The sequence below is a fragment of the Rattus norvegicus genome, chromosome 16, assembly GCF_036323735.1.
Source record: "Rattus norvegicus strain BN/NHsdMcwi chromosome 16, GRCr8, whole genome shotgun sequence".
NCBI classification, from domain to species: Eukaryota; Metazoa; Chordata; class Mammalia; order Rodentia; family Muridae; genus Rattus; species Rattus norvegicus.
The window spans coordinates 81,147,069-81,169,381 of NC_086034.1; the positions used below are offsets into that span (position 1 = coordinate 81,147,069).

A 22,313-nucleotide genomic window follows, 5' to 3' on the forward strand; every position below is an offset into this window, starting at 1 on the left:
CTCAGCAATAATTAAACTCGGGCAAGTGATGGGCAGGTACCCAGAGTACCAAGAAGGTTTAGCAACCTCCGTGCCTAGAGCTGCACACGCTCTTCTCCCAACTTTCCTTGTATAGTTGGCGTCTCACTAGACACAGCCTGGAACTAGAAGTAAGGCCACATAGTGCAGTAGTTTTAGGTGTCTATAGGTGCAATAAGGCAAAGAGTACCCTCGGAATGGCAGTTAAGAAAACGCCTCTATCTAGTATCTTATGTGCATGTGTGACTGAGCATATATGGATATGTGCATATATGTGTGTGTGTGCATACTTTATATATAATTTAAATTTTGTACTGTATAACTCATACCTGTCCTCAAGGCCTGACTTCCTACCTGTCAAATCAAAACAAAAGGCAGCTCTACCATGCCCCTAACAACCAATTCCTACTCCTCTGATACTCAGAGACTAAAGGAACGTGGACTCTTGCAGGCTCTTGCTCTAGCATACCACTCCCTTACAACGCACTTACCTTTACATTTTCTGAGTAAAACCCTGTTAATTTTGTTATGTGTGCAAATCTCTTCAACTCTATGACCAGCATGTCAAGAACCTGATATCCAACAGGCCCAGACCACTACCAACAGACGATGTCTGGAAAGTCTAGGTAGAACATCACAGACATTTGGGTGCTTAGTTAGGGTTTTATCGCTGGGAAGACACACCATGACCATGGTAACTCTTATAAAGGAAAACTCTCCATTGAGGCTGGCTTACAATTTTTCAAATTTATTCTATTCTCATGGTGACAGGAAACTTGGTACCTGCAGGCAGGCACGTGCTGGAGAAGGAGCTGAAAGTTCTCCATCTTGGTCATCATCCTGACTACATCTCCATGGCAGGCAACAGTCAGAGGACTGACCTGAGCTTCTGAGACCTCAACGTTTGCCTCCACAGTGACTTCCTCCAGCAAGGTCATATCTCCTAATAGTGGAGCTGTGGGCCAAATATTTAAACACATGAGTCTGTGGGGGCCATTCCTATTCAAATCTTACTGCAGAGGACCTCTCTAATCCAGCTTAGCCTCGTGACTTAGGCATGAGGACTAGAGCTCAGCTGGTCAGTGTCTGACCAGCATGCACAAGGCCCTTGGGTCGGTACTTGACATCACATAAACAAGGTACATTGTGGCATCTTGTAGTGCCAGCACTTGGAGACTAGAGGAGGGAGAATCATCAGTTCAAGGCCACCCTCATCTACATAGAGAGTATGAGGTCATCCTGGATCATGTGGAACCCTGAAAAGAGAGGAGTGGGGGGTGTTGGAGGAAGGGAGCTATCTGGAGGAGGGAATGGGAACTAACTGAGTCTACTTCAATGGTCAACCACAGCTCTCCTCTCTCACCAGGGGGTTAAGAATCAGAAAGTTCTGTCTCAAGAGTCATAAAGGCCAAAAGTTTCAGGTCAAGCTAATCTTTTTGAGTCTCTTTTTGGTTGTAGACCTCTCTCCTCACTGTGACTTCAAATGTAAGTCCCTGTTTGTATGTGTGTGTGTGTGTGTGTGTGTGTGTGTGTGTGTGTGTGTGTGTGTGTGTGTTTTGAGGGGCTGGAGGGAGGGTCTACTGACTCATCTCATGAAGACAGCCACATTTTATCAGTGCTGCACACTTTCGCACACCAACACGTGCACAGGCACATGCGCACATGTATGTACACAATTCCTAATCTGCTTTACTCACTAGAGAACTGGATGATCTCACAGAGAGTGTCTGATATGGGCCACTGACCCACCACCTAGTGCGATAGACAGGATTGTGGCCTTGTTTTCAGGGTAGATAGTGGGGCATCTCAGTCCACCACTTTCCCTGAATCCCACCTGGATTTCACCAAGGTAGACTGGCAGGCCCTCTGCTCTCTGCCACCTGTAAAATGCTAATGGGTTTTTGAACAAAGTGAAAAAAAATTAATGGAGTGAGAGTGTGTTGAATTTTATTACAAGCACATTACGAGGCTACCCAAACTATTTCAAAATCTATAAAAAAAATATCTAATATAATACACGCACGAGTCATAGGACATGGAGAAATCAAGCTTATACCAACACAGAAGCTTCATTCCTACTGGCTAGCTTCCATGTTGCTAGAAGGTTCTATGTATGTTACCAGGAGAGAAACATCATCATAAGCCTGAACCATACATGAACCCTAGGACCTACAATAACCACTGGCCTGCAAAGATACACATACCAGTAAAACGGTGGTAGGATATTGTGTGAATAACCACATTTTGATTGGATTTAAAGCCTGATCTATGAGATGGATGCCATTCCCTGGGCCAAAACCCACAGCTGACTATCTCATAAGCTCTAGGATAGAACCTATGGCAACTATTCTACTAAATACATATGGGTAATAAACTCCATAGATTAGGGTATCTCTCATCACAGAAGCTTCTTTTATTGGTAGATGCCAATTATTACATCAACCAACAATGGGTTAACACACAGTACGTAAGAGACAGTGAAGTGCTCATATCAAAACAAGGTATCTGTATCACATCCCAAGCCACAAATCCCAGGGATCATGGTGAAAGAAGGGATGAAAAGATTGTCTAAGCCAGAGGGAGTGGACGTCTGTTGTAAGAACGTATTTGCAAGACATGGACAATACGTTACACAGATGAACTCATGATGGTTGTAACTGCACGCACAAGACTTTCGCAAGATCAAGACAGTCAAAATCCAAGCATGCAGAGGTCCATGTGGTCCCACCTTTATCAGAGAAGTTATTGGCAATTGATACCACTGGGAGAGGGGAGTCAATCTTCTTCAGGGATGCCGGCCCTGAGAAGCTACCTATGCTCCAAGTCCACAGCCATGTACACACAAGCAGCAAAAAGTGGACGTGGTGGGTTTGACCCTCTCTGCTCCCAAGGTTCCTCGTCCCAATATCAGTCCATGAGGGCAATGGAAGCAGAGATGATGACGGATGATTTGGAAGCCATGTTGAGTACATAGTCAAGAAGACACATGGAGGCTGGAATGATGGCTCAGTGGTTAGAGCACTGACTGCTCTTCCGGAGGTCCTGAGTTCAATTCCCAGCAACCACATGGTGGCTCACAACCATCTGTAATGGGATCTGATGCCCTCTTCTAGTGTGTGTGCCTGAAGAGAGTGACAGTGTGCTCACATACATAAGATGAATGAATAAGACACATTGGGACCAGCTGCAGGGAGGCAGATCAACTTCACTAGGGGTGATGGTGCTTCAAGGCTTATATAATCTGGAGGACCTAGGGGTAGGAAGATCCAGGATGGGCAAAGGCCATTGGCTGGGGGCTTAGGGTACCCAAATACCTCATTAGCATGGAGAAGCAATTCAGGAATCTCAGGTGCTAGGTGAATGGGTTCTTAGCAGGAGAAAGGGGATTGAATCTGTAGTTTAACTAAGGCTATGTAACATTCTGCACCTAAGGGTGGGGTTGGAGGTTGGACTTTCCTGGCAAGGTCAGAGAAGGGGAAGCCCTGCCAATGAAGGGATTCCTCCATTATGCTCTGAGCTCCCAAAGGCCATCCCAATAATGGTAGACTTCAACCTTAATTAGCAGAGTTTTCCCACAAGAGGGTCTTAAATTTTTCCAGAAGAAGTGGGGAGGGGAATACAGGAAGTTGGAAGGGAAACATGGAAGACTAGAGGAGAAATTGAAGTGAATGGTAGTGGTTGGGTGTATCAGATCCAGACACATTATACACATGTATCAATAGTATATAAAATATTTACTAAGAACATTTTAAATACAAAAAGGAAAATGGTTTTTAGGCCAAGGAATGAACTCTCCTCTGGATAAGAACAGTTTTTAAAAAGGGTTTTTAAATGTTTAGTGGGCTGGAGAGATGGCTCAGGGGTTAAGAGCACTGACTGCTCTTCCAGAGGTCCTGAGTTCAATTCCCAGCAACCACATAGTGGCTCACAACCATCTGTAATCAGATCCGATGCCCTCTTCTGGTGTGTCTGAAGACAGTAACAGTGTACTCACATATATTAAATAAATAAATCTTTTTTTAAAAAAGGAATCTTTTTTTTAAAAAAAAAGGAAAAAAGTTAAGATGCTTAATATGCTTAATATTAGAAAAACTATACTTGTTCTCACATACACACTGACATAACACACACCAAGCATCCCACACCTTGTACATTCACTTATGTATACCACAGATACAATGATCAAAGAAGTGGCATTTTAAATATATACCCAGGCACCCTTGGGTACAGGAGAACTTAAAGAAAGGAGGATCCTCTAGCTTTAAATAAAGTCAGGCAAGAGTTGATCTTTTAATTTTACTACCTATAAGGAATGCCACTTCCATAATTTCTGAATTTGTATTCCCATCATTTCGAATATAAAGGTGAAGAGTGTCCTTAAAAGAATGCTTTGGATCTCATTCACAGTCAAGAGAAGAGCCTGCATGCTTGACCTGAGTCCTTCTACATTTAGACTCCCTGAACCTCTAAGGCAGAGGAACAACTTAATTTAAAAGTGAGAGAGGAGTCAACACTGGGCTCCTATGCAAATTAAGAGCTGAGGTCATCAGATAACACCTCCTCCCACCATTGTCATGGAGACTCTGGCTCAAGAGTGAATTCCCAACAGTTCAAGCACAAGACCTGTGCCTCCACAAAACACACACACACACACACACACACACACACACACACACACACACTACACCACAAACACAACACATACATGTCACCTCTCACATATGTCATTTATGTTATGAAATTTCGAACCGTTGACTAATACATGCCTGTTCAGTAAAAACGGCTCTTTAAATCACAAACAGGTTTGGTAGCATTAGAGCCAGAGGGAAGGATGAAAACCTTCATCTGAAGCAACATAGGTATCACGCTCAACAATAACAGTAAATGAAGTTTGCTGAGCAATTCTCTAGGAAGCAGAGGCGCTTCATAAGCAGTGCCCTAGTATGAGTACCTAGCCCCGAGAGAAGAACTTGTTGTCTTTCTCTGTGGTAAAAGAGAAGAGGAATCCACACCCACCAGCTGGCTCACTTGCTATCCCTAAAGCACGGCCCCCTGTCTCAGATTGAACCCCTCTTACCAAAAACCACAGGCTTGGCAGAGAAGGTCTCGTGGTTGGGGTCTTTTGTCTCCCTTTTGCTCTCCCTCTCACTATTTCCATTAGACGGACCGGGTGGGCACCCATTGAATACTTCGAGTTTTTTAAAAGAATGCATTAGTTGATGTGTTTATTTCCAGTCAACAAGCTGCCTTTGTCTGTGTTTACCCGCTCAGTGAGCTCCCCTTCAGGAACCCCAGAAGTTCTGCTAAAGCAGGTGGGTACTCAGTTCCTACTTAGCAAGCTTAGTACCCACTCTGATTCCTCACTACGGAGCCTAGAAAGGGAGCCACACAACGCCCATCAGCGCAAAGACTCCTGGGAGGGAACCAGGGGGCTGCCTCTGGTACGCAGTTAAACTTCCGTCTGAGCTTGACGGACTGAAGTTAGGTTGGAGGCAAATGGAAGCCATGTATTACTATTCCTACGGGTGGGAAGTTGACTGTTGATGTTAGTCCCTGCCTACTGAAGCAGAAGAGTGCCTTCTAGAACTGTGATCACAGTGCCCAGGGCCATATTCCCCCTGGAGGAAAGACTCCACCTATGGAGCAGCTGATGAGGCTGACATTTCTCAATGATCACTCCCTAAGACCAATCCAACCCCGCATATTCTAAACCCAGGAATGGAGACGGCCTGGCAAATGATGAAAGCCACCAATTTACAATTTGAGATGGTGGCACAGAACCTACGTACTTCCCATATGCCGTACTTTTGGCATGCGGTCCTCAACATCATGTCCCAGGTGTCCTATGCAACATGTTTCTTTCTCTGTCGGGAGAGATTGCACTGGTCTCTTCAAATCTGCTCTGGGAACCAGGAAAGCTCTGTGATGCGTGCCAGAATAAGATGGGTTCGTGAAGCCAAATTCTAGAAAGTTCCATTCGCCAGCTGAGCCCACGGGAGAGATTGTGGAACAGCCACTGTAGATCTAGGATCCCATTGCAGCATGGAAAATGCAAGTCATATCCTTTGTATAACCTGTGACAGCAATTGGCTTTTAATATTTACAGCTATAAACCAGTGGAACCAATAAATTTTAACTTTGGATTTCTGAATATATTATCTTTCTGGACCCGGCAGCAACAAAGCTGACTTAAAATGAAAATACCAGGTATATTTGATCAATTTGCTTGGGATCGGAATAATTCCAACAAGAGAAATACGGTTCCCAATTGACACTGACTTCTTGACTATTTTGATTTTTTTTTTTTTTTTTTTTTTTTTGGTTTGAGAAGGAACAAAATGAGGAGTGAGATGATACGCACCGTTAAGAGTGTTTATTTTATTTATACATTCACTCATATGCATGGGTGTTTCACTTGCATAATGGAACCAAGGTCCTTTGGATGAGAGATTTAACAGAAAATTATTTTAAGTGATATAAAGAATAATCCATGCAAAGACAACACTCCAATTTTCCCTGACCAGCACAGTAACACTTCCGAGGAGAAAATGTAGCTGCACTCATTGTGTGTTGGTTTTATTCTTTTTTTTTTTTAAGATTTTATTTATTGTATATGAGTACACTGTAGCTGTCTTCAGACACCAGGAGAGGGCATCAGATCTCATTACAGATGGCTGTGAACCACCATGTGGTTGCTGGGATTTGAACTCAGGACCTCAGGAGGAGCAGTCGGTACTCTTAACCGCTGAGCCATCTCTCCAGCCCCCGTTGGTTTTATTCTTGTTCCGAACCCTGGGTATTAATCAAGGAACCGCGCATCATATGGATATCAGTTTTAGGAAACAAATTTCTGCCGGGAAGCTGGAATGCACCTGAGACCCCTGGGAAATAATCTTGGTGGTCTGCTCTGGAAGTTAATTTGAAATAGATACTGATTCTGTTTGTCTATCCATTTTTATATTCCGTGCTCGATGCTGAATATGGTTGTATTTCCCTAAACTCCTAGCGCTCTGAGACACCCCATCTGCACTGAGCTATACCGAGAAGGAGTTGCAATTACGGTGTGTGACTAGAGCCTACTTGGCTTGCTTTCTGTTTTTCATTTGCCCAATTATTTATGTAATCAAAATTTATTTTCCTGAATTCTCACTGCGGAGCAAAGGGGAAGACACCTTATAAATGAGGCAAGGGAAAGAACAGGTCGTCGCACGAACCATTTACCTAATTCCCTCTGTGTTCTCTCACGTGATCTCAGGTCCCGTTTCTGAGGAAGCAGCTCTCGGAGGTCTAAACGGGGCACGCATTTTTTTTTTATTTGAATGAGACGTGTTTCAAACATGCTTCCTTCTTATTATTTAGAAACACACTACGCTCCATTTGAATTGTCCTTTTAGGTGTAGGCATAAGGTGCAGTTGTCGCCATCTCATTTCCTTCAACAAGCCTCTCACCCACACGGACACAGATGTACAATTGGACACAGACACACTCCACCCAAGAGAACAGAAATGCTTCCAGGCCCCACAAAACTAAGGAATGTGGGAACATCATCTCAGGACTTGGCCAGTAACGTTGGCTGTCTCTGCCTTAAAAGTCACCTGCCCGTATGTCTGTAATAGCTGTATTGTTACAAGACAGTGGTGGCAGTTGAAACAGTTGCCTCCAGTTTTAATAAAAAGTTCAGATGGAATTTTAAAGCAATTAATGCTCAATCTTGTTGAAGTCCCCCACATTTTGCTGCCTTGTGATCTCATTCCAATAGCCTGACGGGTTCTCTGGCTCCTGTCTCTCTGGCTCCTGGTCAGCAGGAGGAGAAACGTGTACGATTTTGGCTCAAGTGCAATCAGCTTCCCTCTGAAAACGGGAAGCTCCGTAGGTTGTTCTGAGATGAAGAAATGTAGGTGGACGAATTTTGCTTCTGTTGTATGAACAAGAAGTCCCAAGGAACCTCAGGATCATGTGACGCTGGATACTAATCTCTACTCATCCATGAGCCAGAGTACAAGGCAGGCAGGCAGCAGCAGGGTCCTGTCCTAGACTTCCTTCCTGACACAGGACATCCAGAAAAGCAGAGAGCAATGCATTCATTAAGGAAACCAGAAACCTGTTCTCCAGATCCCAAGTACATGTCTGCCAACGGGCTCCTATGGGATGCATGCTTGGCATGGAGTGGGTTCAGCCCCATGGCATACCTGTTCCCACACAACCGCTCACACTTAGCCTTTGTAAAAAGCAGGGGGAGGGGAATCTGTACTTTCAGATAGGCTTTGAGCTCTCTGAATTCAAATCCCAGCCTCGCATGCCTTCTGTGACCCTGGAGGTCTGATGCTCTGAAAAGCACATAGAAATAGTTTCTCATTAAACCCTTAGAACAATACAGGCATTATAACAAACAGTATTGTCGAAAAGTCTACCACATCTGAGGCCGGTTTATTTATTTAAACTCTTTTCTCTTAAGCAATATATTTTTAAATCTCTACAGCCCTTTTTCTCCATTTTTACTTTCCTTATCCTTACCCCAACTTGTCTTGAAGAATAGGAACAGTGCTATATCTTCAATATTGATGTGATTTTGTTTATTGGTGTGGGAGTAGAGATGGGAAAGAGGTCTGGATTCACCACTGGCCTGTGGATCACCTTTGTCTATTGCCCTAAATTGTGATTGAAACTGATGATTTAAATACTCTGCTAACGTCAAGGGATAAGTTCAACAGAAATATTAGTAAATTCCAAGGTTGAATTGGATGTAAGATGTTATACTTTAGAAAACTCCCAGTTGTGAATTACATATTCTTAGCAACAGCCCATCAAATTATCTTTGAAATAGATCTTACTTTAGGCCATACAGCAAAAATCAACAAATATAAAAAGTTGACATTAATTTCTCACACTTATCAAATTATAACAAAATAAAAATAGAAATCACAATGAGATTTACTATAGAATATTATGGGCATATGGAGCTGAAAGAATACACTTCTTTTGTGTGTGTGTGTGTGTGTGTGTGCACGCATGTGTGGGGGTGAGGGTGTGTGTTCACACACATAGTGTTGAGTATTAATAGTAGGGGGTGGACATACATGTAGAAGCCTGAAGTTTATGCTGCACATATTTTTCCTCAGTCACACTCCACCTTTTTTATTTGAGACAGGGTCTCTCAACAAACCTGAAACTCACCAATTCAGTTAGGCTGGCCAATGAGCTTTGGGGATCCACCATTTTCCACACACACCTCCTCATTGTTCCAAAGGTGGAGGTTATAAGAATGTGTTCTGTGGTCCAAACTTGGGTCTTGGTGAAATCAGGAGACTACATGCACGTACTGTTTGTTACAATACCTGTATTGATCCAAGAATTTAATAAACAGTATAAGTCTATATCTCCCAATTTCGCCAAGACCTGAGTTTAGACCACAGTATTTGGACCACAAAGTATAAAATCTAAAAGAAATGAATCTATTTTTACATATGAAATCATTAAAGTAGAATCAACAAGGTATTTTAAAAAAACCTAACATATATTTATGCCAAACAAATGATTGAAGTAGCAATAAAGACTTTCCCAACAACAGAAACCCCAGGACCACACAGAACAACTGCTGGGTTTTCAGACTTGCACTCACACCAATGCTCCTCAAGCTATTCTGTCATATAGAAATTGAAGGAACACCTCCAAACAGATTCAGTTTAAAGCCAGTGCTTCGCAGATACAAATTTCAAATAAGAACACAAAGAAAAAGAAGCCTATAAATGAATTTCTTTGATGGTCATAGGTACAAAAACTCCTCAGGGAAAAACTGACAAGCTGTGTCCAGCCACACACATAGAAAGATACTACGTGACAGAGCAGGGAACTGCATTCAGGACCTTGCACAGTGTAGGTAAGTGATATGCCTTTAACCTACAACTACTGCCTCACTCCCTACCTACCTACTTACCCATCTGTCCTTCCATCTATCTTCTCTTCTGTCTGTCCATTGATCCATCCACCCATCCATCCATCCATCCACCCACCCACCCACTCACCCACCTATTCACTCATCTACCTACCTACCCATCCACCCATCCACCCATCCACCCATCCACCTACCCACCCACCCATCCATCCATCTACCCACACACCCACCCACTCACCCATGCATCCATCCATCCATCTATCCATCCATCCATCTATCTATCTACCTACATATCTACCTACCTACCTATCTATCTGGCAGGGTCTTGCAATGTAGTCCAGGCCAACCTTAACTCCCTATCCTCTTGACTTAATCTCCCCAGTAGCAAGGGCTTATTGATTCTCAGTGAAGAGGCCCCTTGATTTAAAAAAAAAAAAAAAAAGTATCTGCTTTTGCATGCTGACTAAGTGGGGTAGGCTGTGTGCACCCAGGGTTCCTTAATGCATATTCATTTCTGATTAAAATCTCAGCAAGGAATGGGAGCAGACTATCAAAAGCCATCAATATCAACACACAGGTTCATAAGGCCTATTAAAAGCCATAGACTTGTGAGTTCATAAGGCTTATCGGAAGCCATCAACATCCAGGTACATAGACACTGGGTCCCGGCAGAGAATCTGGCTGGCCGTAGCTCTCAGTGGTCAAGGTGGCCGGGGACTTGAATGAAGGGCTATAGGTAGTCCATGCTGCCCATCACCTGACCTATGGACAATGTTATGCCTCAGGGTCTTAGTTCTGGGTTCTGAAAGACAGACACCTCATAGAGGCCCCTTTCTCTGGATCCCTGCCTTCACGAGAAACCACAGGTGTTTTTTATTTTAATCATTTTTGTTCCTAAGCAAATAATTAACTATTAATCTTTTTTTTAACCAATTAAGCTTTGGTTCTTCATTCCAAAGATTCTCATTAGAAGTAATGGTCTATCCTGCTGGAACTTAATGTTGCTTTCTTTATTAAAATGCTTATTTTTAATGCCTTTGCGACAGCATGACAGGGAGAGGAAATGGGTCCCATCAGATGTAGGTGATTTGTTGCCTTGCCCTGTGATCATGGGTGTTATTCTAATATATATATTTATGAGACGACATTGTTTTCTACACTCTACAAACTGGGAAGCATTACTGTATCTTATGAGAAATAATGAGCCATCGACTGGGAGGCAGTGCCTTAACCCATTTCTCTTTGAACTCAGAGCCCTGCTCAAACATGAGTGTTCGTAAGAAAGACTAGACCAGGGGTTGGGTTGCTCAGTGGTAGAGCGATTGCCTAGCAAGCGCAAGGCCCTGGGTTCGGTCCCCAGCTCTAGAAAAAAAGAAAAAGAACAAAAAAAAAAAAGAAAGACTAGACCAAGACAGCCCAATGTTCCTCTTCCCTGAAGATGAAGGGGACACTGTCTTGGACAGGAAGGTGTGCTTCAATGGTTTACCATAGATGAGCAGAGGCTCAGGCTTTGCCCTTCAACACCGAGGACACATACTATGGCTGTTCCACGAATTGCAGATCTAGAATCTTCTTCAGATGGAAATTGAGTTGGTGGTGCCAATGCTGTCAGAGTCCCATGCAGAGCTATTCATATCTAAGCAAGTCATAAAAGGCCAGGTTCATCACCACCGCCTGCACAGAGTCTAAGGCCTTCAGCTCTCAGGACTCCCAGAACAGACTGAAGACTAGGGGTTGAATATGAAATCTTGGTTTACAGATGAGGACTGTAAGTCCCAGTCATTTAATAGCTGGACTTAGCGGTGTTACAGCTCTCTGCTCCTGACTGCCCTCAGGTACGGCCACCCATCTCACCAAGTCTCTGTAATGCAGAAAACTGTGAGCTGGCACAAGTTCACGTAGAGATTCTTAGGGATATCTCCAACATGGGTTTTTGGTGCTGTCACCTACCCCCAACCCTGTACCCCAAAACCGCCCCTCTTGGCTGAAGGAGTCCCAGAGGAATAACTTCATCCTTACCTAGTCCTAGTCTCTCGGAATGAATCACCAACTCCCAGGTTCCCATCAGTCAAAAGTCAGATATCACCCGAGGGAGACTAAATAATGGGGTTTCCCCCAGAGTCACAGTCCCCCAGTTTCTCTGGGTTTCAGTAATAAGACCATAAGTGTTTTTGTCATGATGAAATTGAAGTAATCATGTCTACTACACAGAACTCATGTTTCCCTCAGTACAGTGAATCGTGAAAAGAAGCAACGCACACCTGGAAATATATCTGAACGATAGCATTAATCTCATGCCTTATGAAGCCAAGGCAGGAGAATTGCCTGAGGCCATCCTAGATTGCATTTATGCCAGTTCAATGCCAGCCAAAACTACACTGGGAAGCTGTACCTTACAGCTGACGGAAAATAAATAAATTAGTCCTCTGTGTCTCGTTTCCCTGGTGTAATAAAGCAATTCTTTACCAACCAAACAATCTGTGCTCACCGCTGTTAATAGAAAAGCCTAAAAAACATATTATAGAAGTCCAATGAATTACCAACTAGCTATCTAATACCAGATAACATTGTACAGTCTAAGTGGGTTATATTTAGGAGTGTATATGTGTGTACATACACATAGGCATGTAATGACAATGAAACAGAAAGAGGCCATGAATTTGAAAGAGCACGAGAAGGTGTTGGGGGGAGGGGCTTGAAGGGAGGAAATAGAAAAGAGAAATGTAATTATATTATAACCTCAAAAGTAAGAAAGGAGTAAAGAGAGTTAGGGGAAATTAAAGAAAATGCATGACATAATACTTAACTCAATGCTCGCACATTAGCAAGCTGGTTTGCTACAACTTCATCTTATGAAACACCGGCATGTGTCTTACTTACAATGGGGTACACTGCTGCTTCAGGCGAGTTCTTCTTAATATGACTCTGCTCTTCAGGCTGCTCCCTGCACAGAGGCCCTTTCAGAGGTCATGGGGAAATGGTAACTCTGGACGCTGTGAGGTTAAGTGACCACTAAGGGACCACACACTACACAGGGAGAGCTGGGGACATTGGGGTCCACTTCCCATGAGTGTGCCCCCTCTTACCACCCAAATGTGAAACCTGAATGTTTAATTCTTGTATTTACCACAGCGAGAAGCCCAGAAAGAACTGGGGTTTTTTCTACTAAGAACTGAAGCAAGGATAACCATGGATTCTAAAAAACAAGTCTTTTCAGAGATAGCTTACTGCCCCCTACCCCTGCCTCACGCAAAAACAAACAAACAAAAACAAAAAACAAACAATAAATAAAAATAAAAAAATTCAGATACCTAAACAGGGCTTTAAATATAGAGTGATTTAAAGAACATGTGTAAGTTTTCCTTTAAATGTCTGATAACTTTTAATATCAAAAGCCAGTAATTCAGTTAACAGTAACTAATTAGATTGCTGCAGAAGCAATGATAGTTTCCCTTTGAGAGAGATATCAGCTTTGCAACAACGACACTAACGGTTATGGCAGAAGGGAACGCTAACTAAATAAAGGAGGTCGGTCGAGCTTCCCTCTGCTGAGTGCTACACGGGACTTCAGGTGAACTTCACACCCTGTTGAGTGATTTCCCAGCTTTGCTCAGGGCACAGAATAAATCTGGTCAATCTCTTGTTTGGCTTGAACACGCAGCCCTAGGGAGCTTAACTGGCAGAGGTGACATAGAATTCACAAGCACACCCAAATTGTTACCCACTGCATGTTTGGTCACTCAATAAAAAAGCAAATCACCACCCCTATTTATAGAGGAGAAAGCTGGAGGCCAAAGAACTTCATTACAAATCACACAGGTCTCAGACCTGGGGCCCAGCCAGAGAGAATTCAGTTCTCAGTTGATCAAACTCTACAGCTGGAGTTTATTACTTTACCATGACTTGTGCACAGTAACTCACTATGACTCACTGGCGCAGTCAGCAATGAACGTCTATTCTAACTATAGGAATCAGTATAGATGTTCTTTAAAGAACTAAAAAAAGGAACTATGAACCAGCTCTCTGACTCTTAAGTACAGACTCAAAGCATTGTAAGGCAATGTCTTAGTTTCTTTACTGTTATCGTGATAGGACAACTCGGACAAAGGCAAGTCAGGGGAGAAAGGGTTTGTTTTACTTCCCAGTTCCACGCATGCGCATTATGATAGGGATGTCAAGATGGCGGCAGCTACAGGCTGCTGCTGGTCACATGACATCTACAGTCAAGGAACAGGAAGGGAGGAAAGCGAACGGGCTCAAATCATCTTCTCCATTAAAATTCCAGGACCATTCACTCAGGGAATCATCCTACCCCCAATTACTATAGCTCTTTCCATCAATTAATAAAGTGAGGATAATCTACCAAGGCATCTCCCATCTCCCAGGTGACTCTGGGCTTCTCGCTGATAATGACCCACCACAGTCCGAATACCGTTACGCTGTGCTCAATGTACCGCTCACTGGTCTCAGCCAAGATACGGGATGAGTCCACACGCCCTTCAACAGAGCAGTGACAAAAATGTGATAAATATACATTGTGGGATTTTACTCAGCCATAAAAAAGAATGGAATTATAACGTTTTGTTGAAATGTAATGGACCCCCAAATCATCGTGTTAAGCACAATGAGCCAGACTCAGTGTCACAGTTTATACCTGAAATATTGCCTAGTGGCTCCTGTGTTTCTGCACGCCATCCCCAGATGGTTTGGACTCTCACTACTTTGAGAGTCATAGAACCTGTGAGGGAAATGGCTGGGTAGAGAGTAACACCCACTCCTGGATCTGACCCAAACTTTCTGAATTTTTGAACCACCAAGAGGTAAGAAACTCTACCACAAACCCACCACTGCGCACTCCTCCACATCCGTGCTTAATACACTGAAGCCAGGATCAAACTTCTGCCTGACGTTGTTGCTGTTGGGTAATTAGTCGCAGCCGCGAGGAAAATGACTAACGCACCTAGAAAGACAGATATAAAGTGCTCTCCTGAACACTCGTGTTTACAATCCAGACTTATATACATGGGGGAAATGGAAGGGGTGAGGGAAAGAAAGGAAGAAAGACAGAGAGCTAGCTGACGAAGCATCCGTCCATCAGGATGAGGAGAAGGCACTGCTCAGCCATTTGTCTACCCAACATGGTCCCGCTCAGTCATCACTATTGCTTAAATACCAGCCAATCAGAGCAGTTTTTGCAAGACTAAGTACAAAGGACACCGGAAGGTTCTGAAGTAACATGGTAGCCACATAGTTTCTTGTAGCTAGTCACATGTGTGTCCTGAGTAAAGCGTACAAGCAGGAGGTGATGGGTCTGCGGAGCTCACTCTCCTGTTAGCATGAAAGGCCTTCTGCCAGCCCACCTCTAAAGCTGACAGTCACCTTAAAAATACACCCAAACTCATCCATGATATTTTATCCAGCTTCTCCTTACCCCATGCTGGAGACAAAAGCAAAGCGCTTCTTCCAGGTCCATCCAAGGTTAGCTTGAAGTAAATTCTTCATTTGGCCTTTCTCCTTCATTGACAACTAATAACTATTTTTTTAAGGAGAAGGAAAGGAAACTCGACCTTGTTTACAAACACTTCTCAATCCCCATCTAGCAATGTGCCTTAATTAATCCCTCCTGCTCCAAGGCCTTCTGCAGCTCAGCTCCATCTCCTTTCTGGGCAGCAGGGAGCGTCCTTCTTATGCTAATCTCACTTTCAACTGGTTTCTCTACCTGCACTGTTTCGATAAATAACTTCAACTTGCAGATGATGATTAACCCAGATCAAAAACAACTAAGGAGGCCAAGTACTTCCCACCTATAATGTGGCTGGATAGATGGCAGAACTCCGGAGACAGCCTGATTTACAGGTGCGCACAGGACACCACCTCAGGATCCAATTGTTTTCGTGCTGCATGGGGAGGGGGGGACCCTGGAGACACAGGAAATTAGCAAGGCATCTGATTTTGAATAGCATCAAGGTGCATTAAGATACAACCTTTCTAGCTTAGAGCTTGGTTCATGGCCGGCAGGTGAGGTGGATGAGATGGGGCATGATGAACACGGAAAACTCTAGCCACTTGTATCTCTGACCTCAGCTGAGGGCATGCTGACCACCCTGGCTGCAGAAAGATGGCCTGACCTGAGGGCTGAATCACACACACACACACACACACACACACACACACACACACACACACACACACACACACTCGCTTGAGCGCACGCTGCTCCTGACAGAGCTCTAGATTTCTCTTTTCCCCTAACCACAATACATTTGTGAGCAGCCACTGTGAATATTAATAGGACTTCCGTTCCTTTCCTCTTCAGACAGACCAGACCACAGTTGTTAAGGATCTGTTTCCAGCCTGCCTGAGCAGCGACCTGGGCTTTGGAAGTAGACTATGCCCTGTGGCCTCACAGCCCACCTTTGTCCTCTCTCTTGGTTCTAGACACCACACCCAGCCCAGGGCAAAGCCTTCTTAAAAACCTGTATTCATCTTCCTCCTACCCTGAGTTCGCATGGCACCAATGTATCCAAGGAGAGAGTGAGTCACGGGTTCAGAGCCCTCTGTTTGTCCGCTGGGCCTCTACATAACAGCTAAGTGCTCTGTCAGTTTAGGGACCAGGAAAGACTTGTGTCTGTTCCCTGAGTGTTTCTTTGTGGTTATCCTTAGTGCAGTTGCCTGAATGTTCAATGCTGTGAGAGCAAAGACCAGGCTCACTGCTCTGTCCTTAGGGAGATTAACTAAGTGCCTACTAAGAGAAGACAGGGCTGCCCTTCAAAGGTTTTCTAAAGGCATCCTTAACATTCTGACGGGTGTGCAAGCAACAGCAGCCACTGTGGAAATCAGTATAGTGTTCCCTCAAAAACAAACAAACAAACAAACAAAAAAATAGAACTACATATGACCTAGCTGTATATCATCTCTTTGTGTGTAGCCCAAAAATTCTAATCAGAATACACCATAGAGATACTTGGGTGTCCATGTTTATCAAATGTATTATTGTCCTCAGCCAGTGAAGTCATATTCAGCAATCAAGTGAGCAAAATCCTACCTTTCCCGGGAAAATGGTGGGAAGTACAAAAGCAGACTCAGAAAACAAGTATCATCTATTTTCTCTCACAAATGGAATCTAGAAGGAAAAAAGAAAAAACCCACAAGGGAATGAAAGGAACTTTAGGATGGAGGAAAGGGAATGGGAAGGAGACTTAGATCCAGGCAGCACCCTGCCCACTTGAAAGTCCACTCAGGAGCCTACCGCCTACTCCCACTAATTGGCTATGTTTCGTCCAAGACAGTTTGTGTCAGCCGCTCTGCCTCCTAGTGGCTGACCGCTGAAACACACCGTGCTGCCCTAACAGCCCCTTGTCACGTGACCCCATAAGACTCTGCCGTGGTTCCGTGTTCTGGGTACTTACGGGACTTTTAAAAGGAGGACAGTCGTGATGATAATGAAATGTGGTGATATAATGCAGACCATATATACACACCTCATATGTTATGTACAGAATGAGCCGAGATGCATCAGCACAAACCCATGTGTAATTTTACTTACTGGGAAGCCAGGCTAGAACAGAAACAGGAAACTCTTGCTTCCCTCCTCTGCTGCGGGTTCGTGGAATTACCGCACCAGCTCGTTACAATAACATGGCATTTATGCAGTGCGCGCAGAGCAGCCGTTACAGGTTGGGAAGGCAAACCTGACGCTGTCGTAGGGCAACCTGCTAGTTCTTGCTTATTAAAATGCACTTCTATATAGAAATGTCAACTGTGGGTAATTTTTACCCTAATTCATTATACCCAGAAATGCTTCATTTTATAAGTCGCTAGCGAGGATTCTGAGGAGAAGGGATTCCACCTGAGCTCACAGAAGCCAGCTGGAGGCAGAGACATCCTGCTCAGACAGAGCTTGTCATCACCCTTCAAGGCAGAGCAGTATCGGGGACGTCAGTGTCCTCCTGGCTCCTCGAGCCATGATTCCCACAGGATGATGCATAGAGGGCCAGTGTGTGCCAGTGCACTTGGGTTTACAGCCCCACACTCCAGTGCCCCAAATATTCCATGAGTTCAGTCGGCCCATTTATCTCGGCTTTAGTGAAAGGCATGATCTCCACCGCACCTGAGTTAAACCCACCCTACACAACAGAAGTGGGCGCTCTCTATTTCTCATAGCTAGCCCTAGTATCTGATGAAATAATTTAGGAGAAAACTCTGTCAGTACGTGAGCTGTGAATGTGCGGGCATTCTAGAGGCCCACACAGAACCATATCCCAACGATCACAGTTCACAATGCAGCTTGACTACTTAGTAATAATAAAAAATATTCATTTCATAGTAAGGTAATATAATAAGCATTTAAAATACTAAATTTATATACTTTAATATTAAAATTATTATGGGATAGAAATCGGCAGGTGACAGGTAAGGAAGGTCACCAGGGCAACAGCATTAGCCCCAGGTAAACAATCTTCCAGTCATCTCAAAATAGGGCAAGTGCCCGTGTGTCTCCAAGGCCACATTCAGTATCCCTCCAAAGCAGGGGAGGTGGGGACCCAGATGTGGGAGGAGGAGGGAGAGGAGAAGAGGAGGAAGAAGAGGAGGAGGAGAAAGTGGTGGCTCAGTGGTTAAAGTGCCTTTTGCTCTTACAAGGTATCTGAGTTTGGTTCCCAGCAACCATGCCAGCCAGTTCACAACTGTCAGGACCACCAGTTCAAAGAGAGCTTTCATTCCACACACACACACACACACACACACACACACACACACACCTTAAAATGAAAATATATTTTAAGGATAACACCGTTGGATAAATGGGCCCTTAAAATAAAGGGGCTCATTAAATGCTGTGTGGAAACCCATTCTGTCCGTATCAAACAGCCAAAGCAAGCACAGTAAGCCAACATCATAAACCCTCTCTTCCCAGAGAGATCATAAAGCTCCGATAAAGGAGTAATTTTAGAGAAATCACTCAAACATGTCTCTCTGTCTGTAGCCCTCAAGACACATTCCTAAATTGTTATAATCTGCACTAGGTACCAATGAAGATATTAACACAAGATCAGGGGAGGGGGTTCTCTTTTGAACAAGTCTTTAAAATGTGATTCTGCAAAACCTGAAGCCTGTAAAATCCCAGGCTCTATGGACTTATCCTCGCAGGCCTCCTCATGGGAGCCCTCATCCAATCCTTCATTCAGTTGATTTTATTTTTCCCTTAGAGTCTCGTGTAGACTAGGCTAGCCTCCAACGTACCATATAGCTAAGGATGGCCTTAAACTTTTGAACTCCCTCCCTTCACCTACTGCTAATATTGCAGGCATGTGCCATCACACCTGGTTTATGCGGTGCTGGGATAAACCTGGGCCTTCACACAATGCTCTACCCATTGATCTACAACCCCAGCCTCTCCACTAGACTGAATACATCACCACCATTTCATTGGGGCATTTGCATGCATGCATACAGCATCGTTTGATCATCTCCACCTGTTTCTGCCCTGTCTCTCTCTCCTTTCTCTTCCTGACCCTTCCTCTGCTTTTATTCATTTACGTCATATGTTCCACATATGAAAGAACACATATAACACTTGTCTTCCTGAGTCTGGCTTGCCTCCCATAACATGTCAACGAAGTCTACCCTTTTTCTTGCTTTTATTTTTATTTTCTTGATTTTATTTTTCTAGAGGACCGCATAATTATCAAATGAGTATGTGCTTCGTACTTTTTCTTGCCCCTCCCTCAGTTCCGTGGACACCTACACAGACCCCATGATAGGGCTCTTGTGAAGAGTCCAGCATGTGACTTGTGAATCCACCCACCATGACGACGACGACGAATGGGGTAGAATGTCTAGTCCTCTGACTTACAGTGTGAATATATGGGTGGTAGCTGAGTCATATGGCTTCTAACTTCTACTTCTCCCAGTTCTGCTTTTCGAGCCTGTGCTAGTATACATTCTTACTGACACAGGAGTTCTTTCCAGTCCAAATCCTCACCAGTACTTGTTGTTACTGGTTTTTATTTTTTATTTGTTTGTTTGTTTTTCATGATAGCCCCCATTTTGACTCAAGGGACCATTAAATATCAATGCTATTAATATTAAAGGTTTTTTTATTTGTGTTTTCCTGACAAATGAAGATATTCAACACTTTTCTCCAGCCTTCCACACCGCCTGCTACAGAGACTCCCTAAATTCCAACATAGGTTCATGGCACCTTTGCTAAGAATCCAAGAGGTGCCGCCATGTGGGTTTTCTTCCTGGGTTCTCCATCCTAGTGCCTATGTATGATCCCATACCAATGCTGTACTGGTTTAGTTGAGGTCACACATGCTATACTTAGAGTCAGGTACTATGCCCCCCTTGGGATACTCTCTTCCTCAGGTCTGCTTATTACATCAGCGGTGCTGTTTGTTACTGTTCACATTCACTCTGCCATCAGAACATCTGTGGAGAAATGAGAATCGGATTCCGGCGTGCCTGTATTCAGACGATGAGAAAGAGCATCCGTGGAATTACACCGCTGAATTCCGAGCCAAGCAGAGGCAGATCGAGAAGCACTAATGAAGGTATTTCTCAGCTCATTAGGGAAGAGCCTTCATTTTCAGAGAATTGAGAGCAGGCAATTTTCTTGGTCTTAGGGAACACCCCGAGAGGGTGCCAAGTGCGTTTAGAATCTAAAGCAACATTAAAAGCATAAATTAAGCATGAGATTACTCCACAGCCTAGTCGGTGACGTCTGATGCATAAGAATCTAAATGTGTCCAACTCGCAGGCATCATGAGATGACGTGCACTGTCAGGTGTTGGAGAGTGTGGTAACCAAGGTGCTTGGTCCGTGTGTGTGTGTGTGTGTGTGTGTGTGTGTGTGTGTGTGTGTGTGTGTGAATTCAAGCTGTCTGGGAAACTCTCCTCATTACATGAAGGCAGGAGCCCCATCACATAGTGCAGTGTTGGAACCTGCTTTACCTCAGTGACACAGAGCAGCCAGTAGCTGTCAGCCTGGCTGCGGACAGGGCATATTCCCCAGGCACATGACACCAGAGAGGACAGGAGTCTACCACAGGAGTAAAATAAAGTTAAACGCACTGCTATGCAGCAGCCTGGTTGAGAATGAGAGAAACTCCTGTGTGTGTGTGTGTGTGTGTGTGTGTGTGTGTGTGTGTGTATGTATGTATGTATGTATGTATGCATGTATCTCTGCCATCTGTACTGAGATGTTAGTAATCTAGTTGCTGAAGAAAAAGATAATGAAATCTTTCCTGACTCGTTGCTGTACCAATGGCTTTTCCATTGCCGTGATAAACTACTGCAACAAAAGCCAACAGAGGGGAGAGTGTTTACCCCGCTTACAAGTCCCATCTGGATGCAGCCCATCATGGCAGGAAGGCATAGCAGAAGGAGCATGAGGCCGGCCTAACCTAAGGATGCAGAGTGATCATATTTCCTCTGAACACAGGAAGCAGGGAGGGATAACAGGAAGTACCTACCCCCGTAGGGACTTCCTCCAGCAACCTCCACCTCTTAAATATGTCATAGCCTTCCCAAACAGTGCCACCAATTGGGGAATCAGGCACTCAAATGTATAAGACTATGCAGGACATTTCTCATTCAAACAACAACACCCACACCACCTTAAGTTCTCAGCACCCCTCCAGCCACAGAAAGCTTACAAGAGCTGGATAGTACACGTGGGCTGTGGCTATGCCCTGTGAGAAAGCACCACAGCTGTTCACACACCTTCAGGATCCTGAAGCCCCACTGAAAGCTGTCACAACTCCACCCGCATCCATGGTAACCATATTTTGCTCTTGCACATAATAATCCCCTAAGAGAATCCATCCAGAGTAGGAAATAGAGTGGGGTCTCTTTGTCCCTTTGCATGGCAGCCAGAGAGTCTCAGAAAACCGTTGATGTCGCCAAAAGAAGACAGCCATCAGAAAGAGACAATGGGGTCTCACCTTCTGCTATCCAGAGCAGAAACACCAGAGGATGGTTTTGCCAGCACAACCAACAGGCTGCAGAAACAAACCTTGTCACATCAAGCCACAGCCCTGATAAGTTCAGTTTACCTGCTAATCCCTATAGTTAGCACCTTATAGTCTTAACACTATAGACTGTCCTGGGCTGGAAACACAGTGTATCCCAAGAAGGGTAAACAAAATGCAGACACCACACAAAAGAACAGCAGCTGCTGATAATGGAAGAGTCCACAGTGCTGGTTTGTTTAAGTTCTAGACATCACAAGCTGAAATCAAGAGAGATGGGGTTGGGAAAACATGCAATAGGAAATAGCATTAACTCTTAACTGAATCCAGTGTCCTCTTTGCTCACCCCAGCGGCCCCAGTGGCAGCTAGAGGAAAGCCACAATGTCCCAGCTCTCACTTGTACGGAGGAGGCAAGCTGTCTCCAGGAATC

The 22,313-nt window shown here is 44.2% G+C and overlaps 1 long non-coding RNA gene across 10 annotated transcripts in view; it reads right to left on the reverse strand.

Moving 5' to 3' along the window:
• LOC102550919 (uncharacterized) overlaps positions 1–22,313 on the reverse strand; it is a 90,425-nt gene that overhangs the window by 61,981 nt on the left and 6,131 nt on the right. For 5 of the 10 annotated variants that reach the window (XR_005495075.2, XR_005495076.2, XR_005495072.2 and 2 more), the window contains 2 exons: positions 17,161–20,572; positions 16,957–17,034 (listed from right to left, as the gene is read on the reverse strand). The exons of 3 other annotated variants lie outside the window; for them this stretch is intronic. This is a non-coding gene — a long non-coding RNA (uncharacterized LOC102550919). The remainder of the gene's footprint in view (positions 1–16,956; positions 17,035–17,160; positions 20,573–22,313) is intronic. 2 more of the 10 variants (XR_005495080.2, XR_005495078.2) reach the window with 1 other exon arrangement.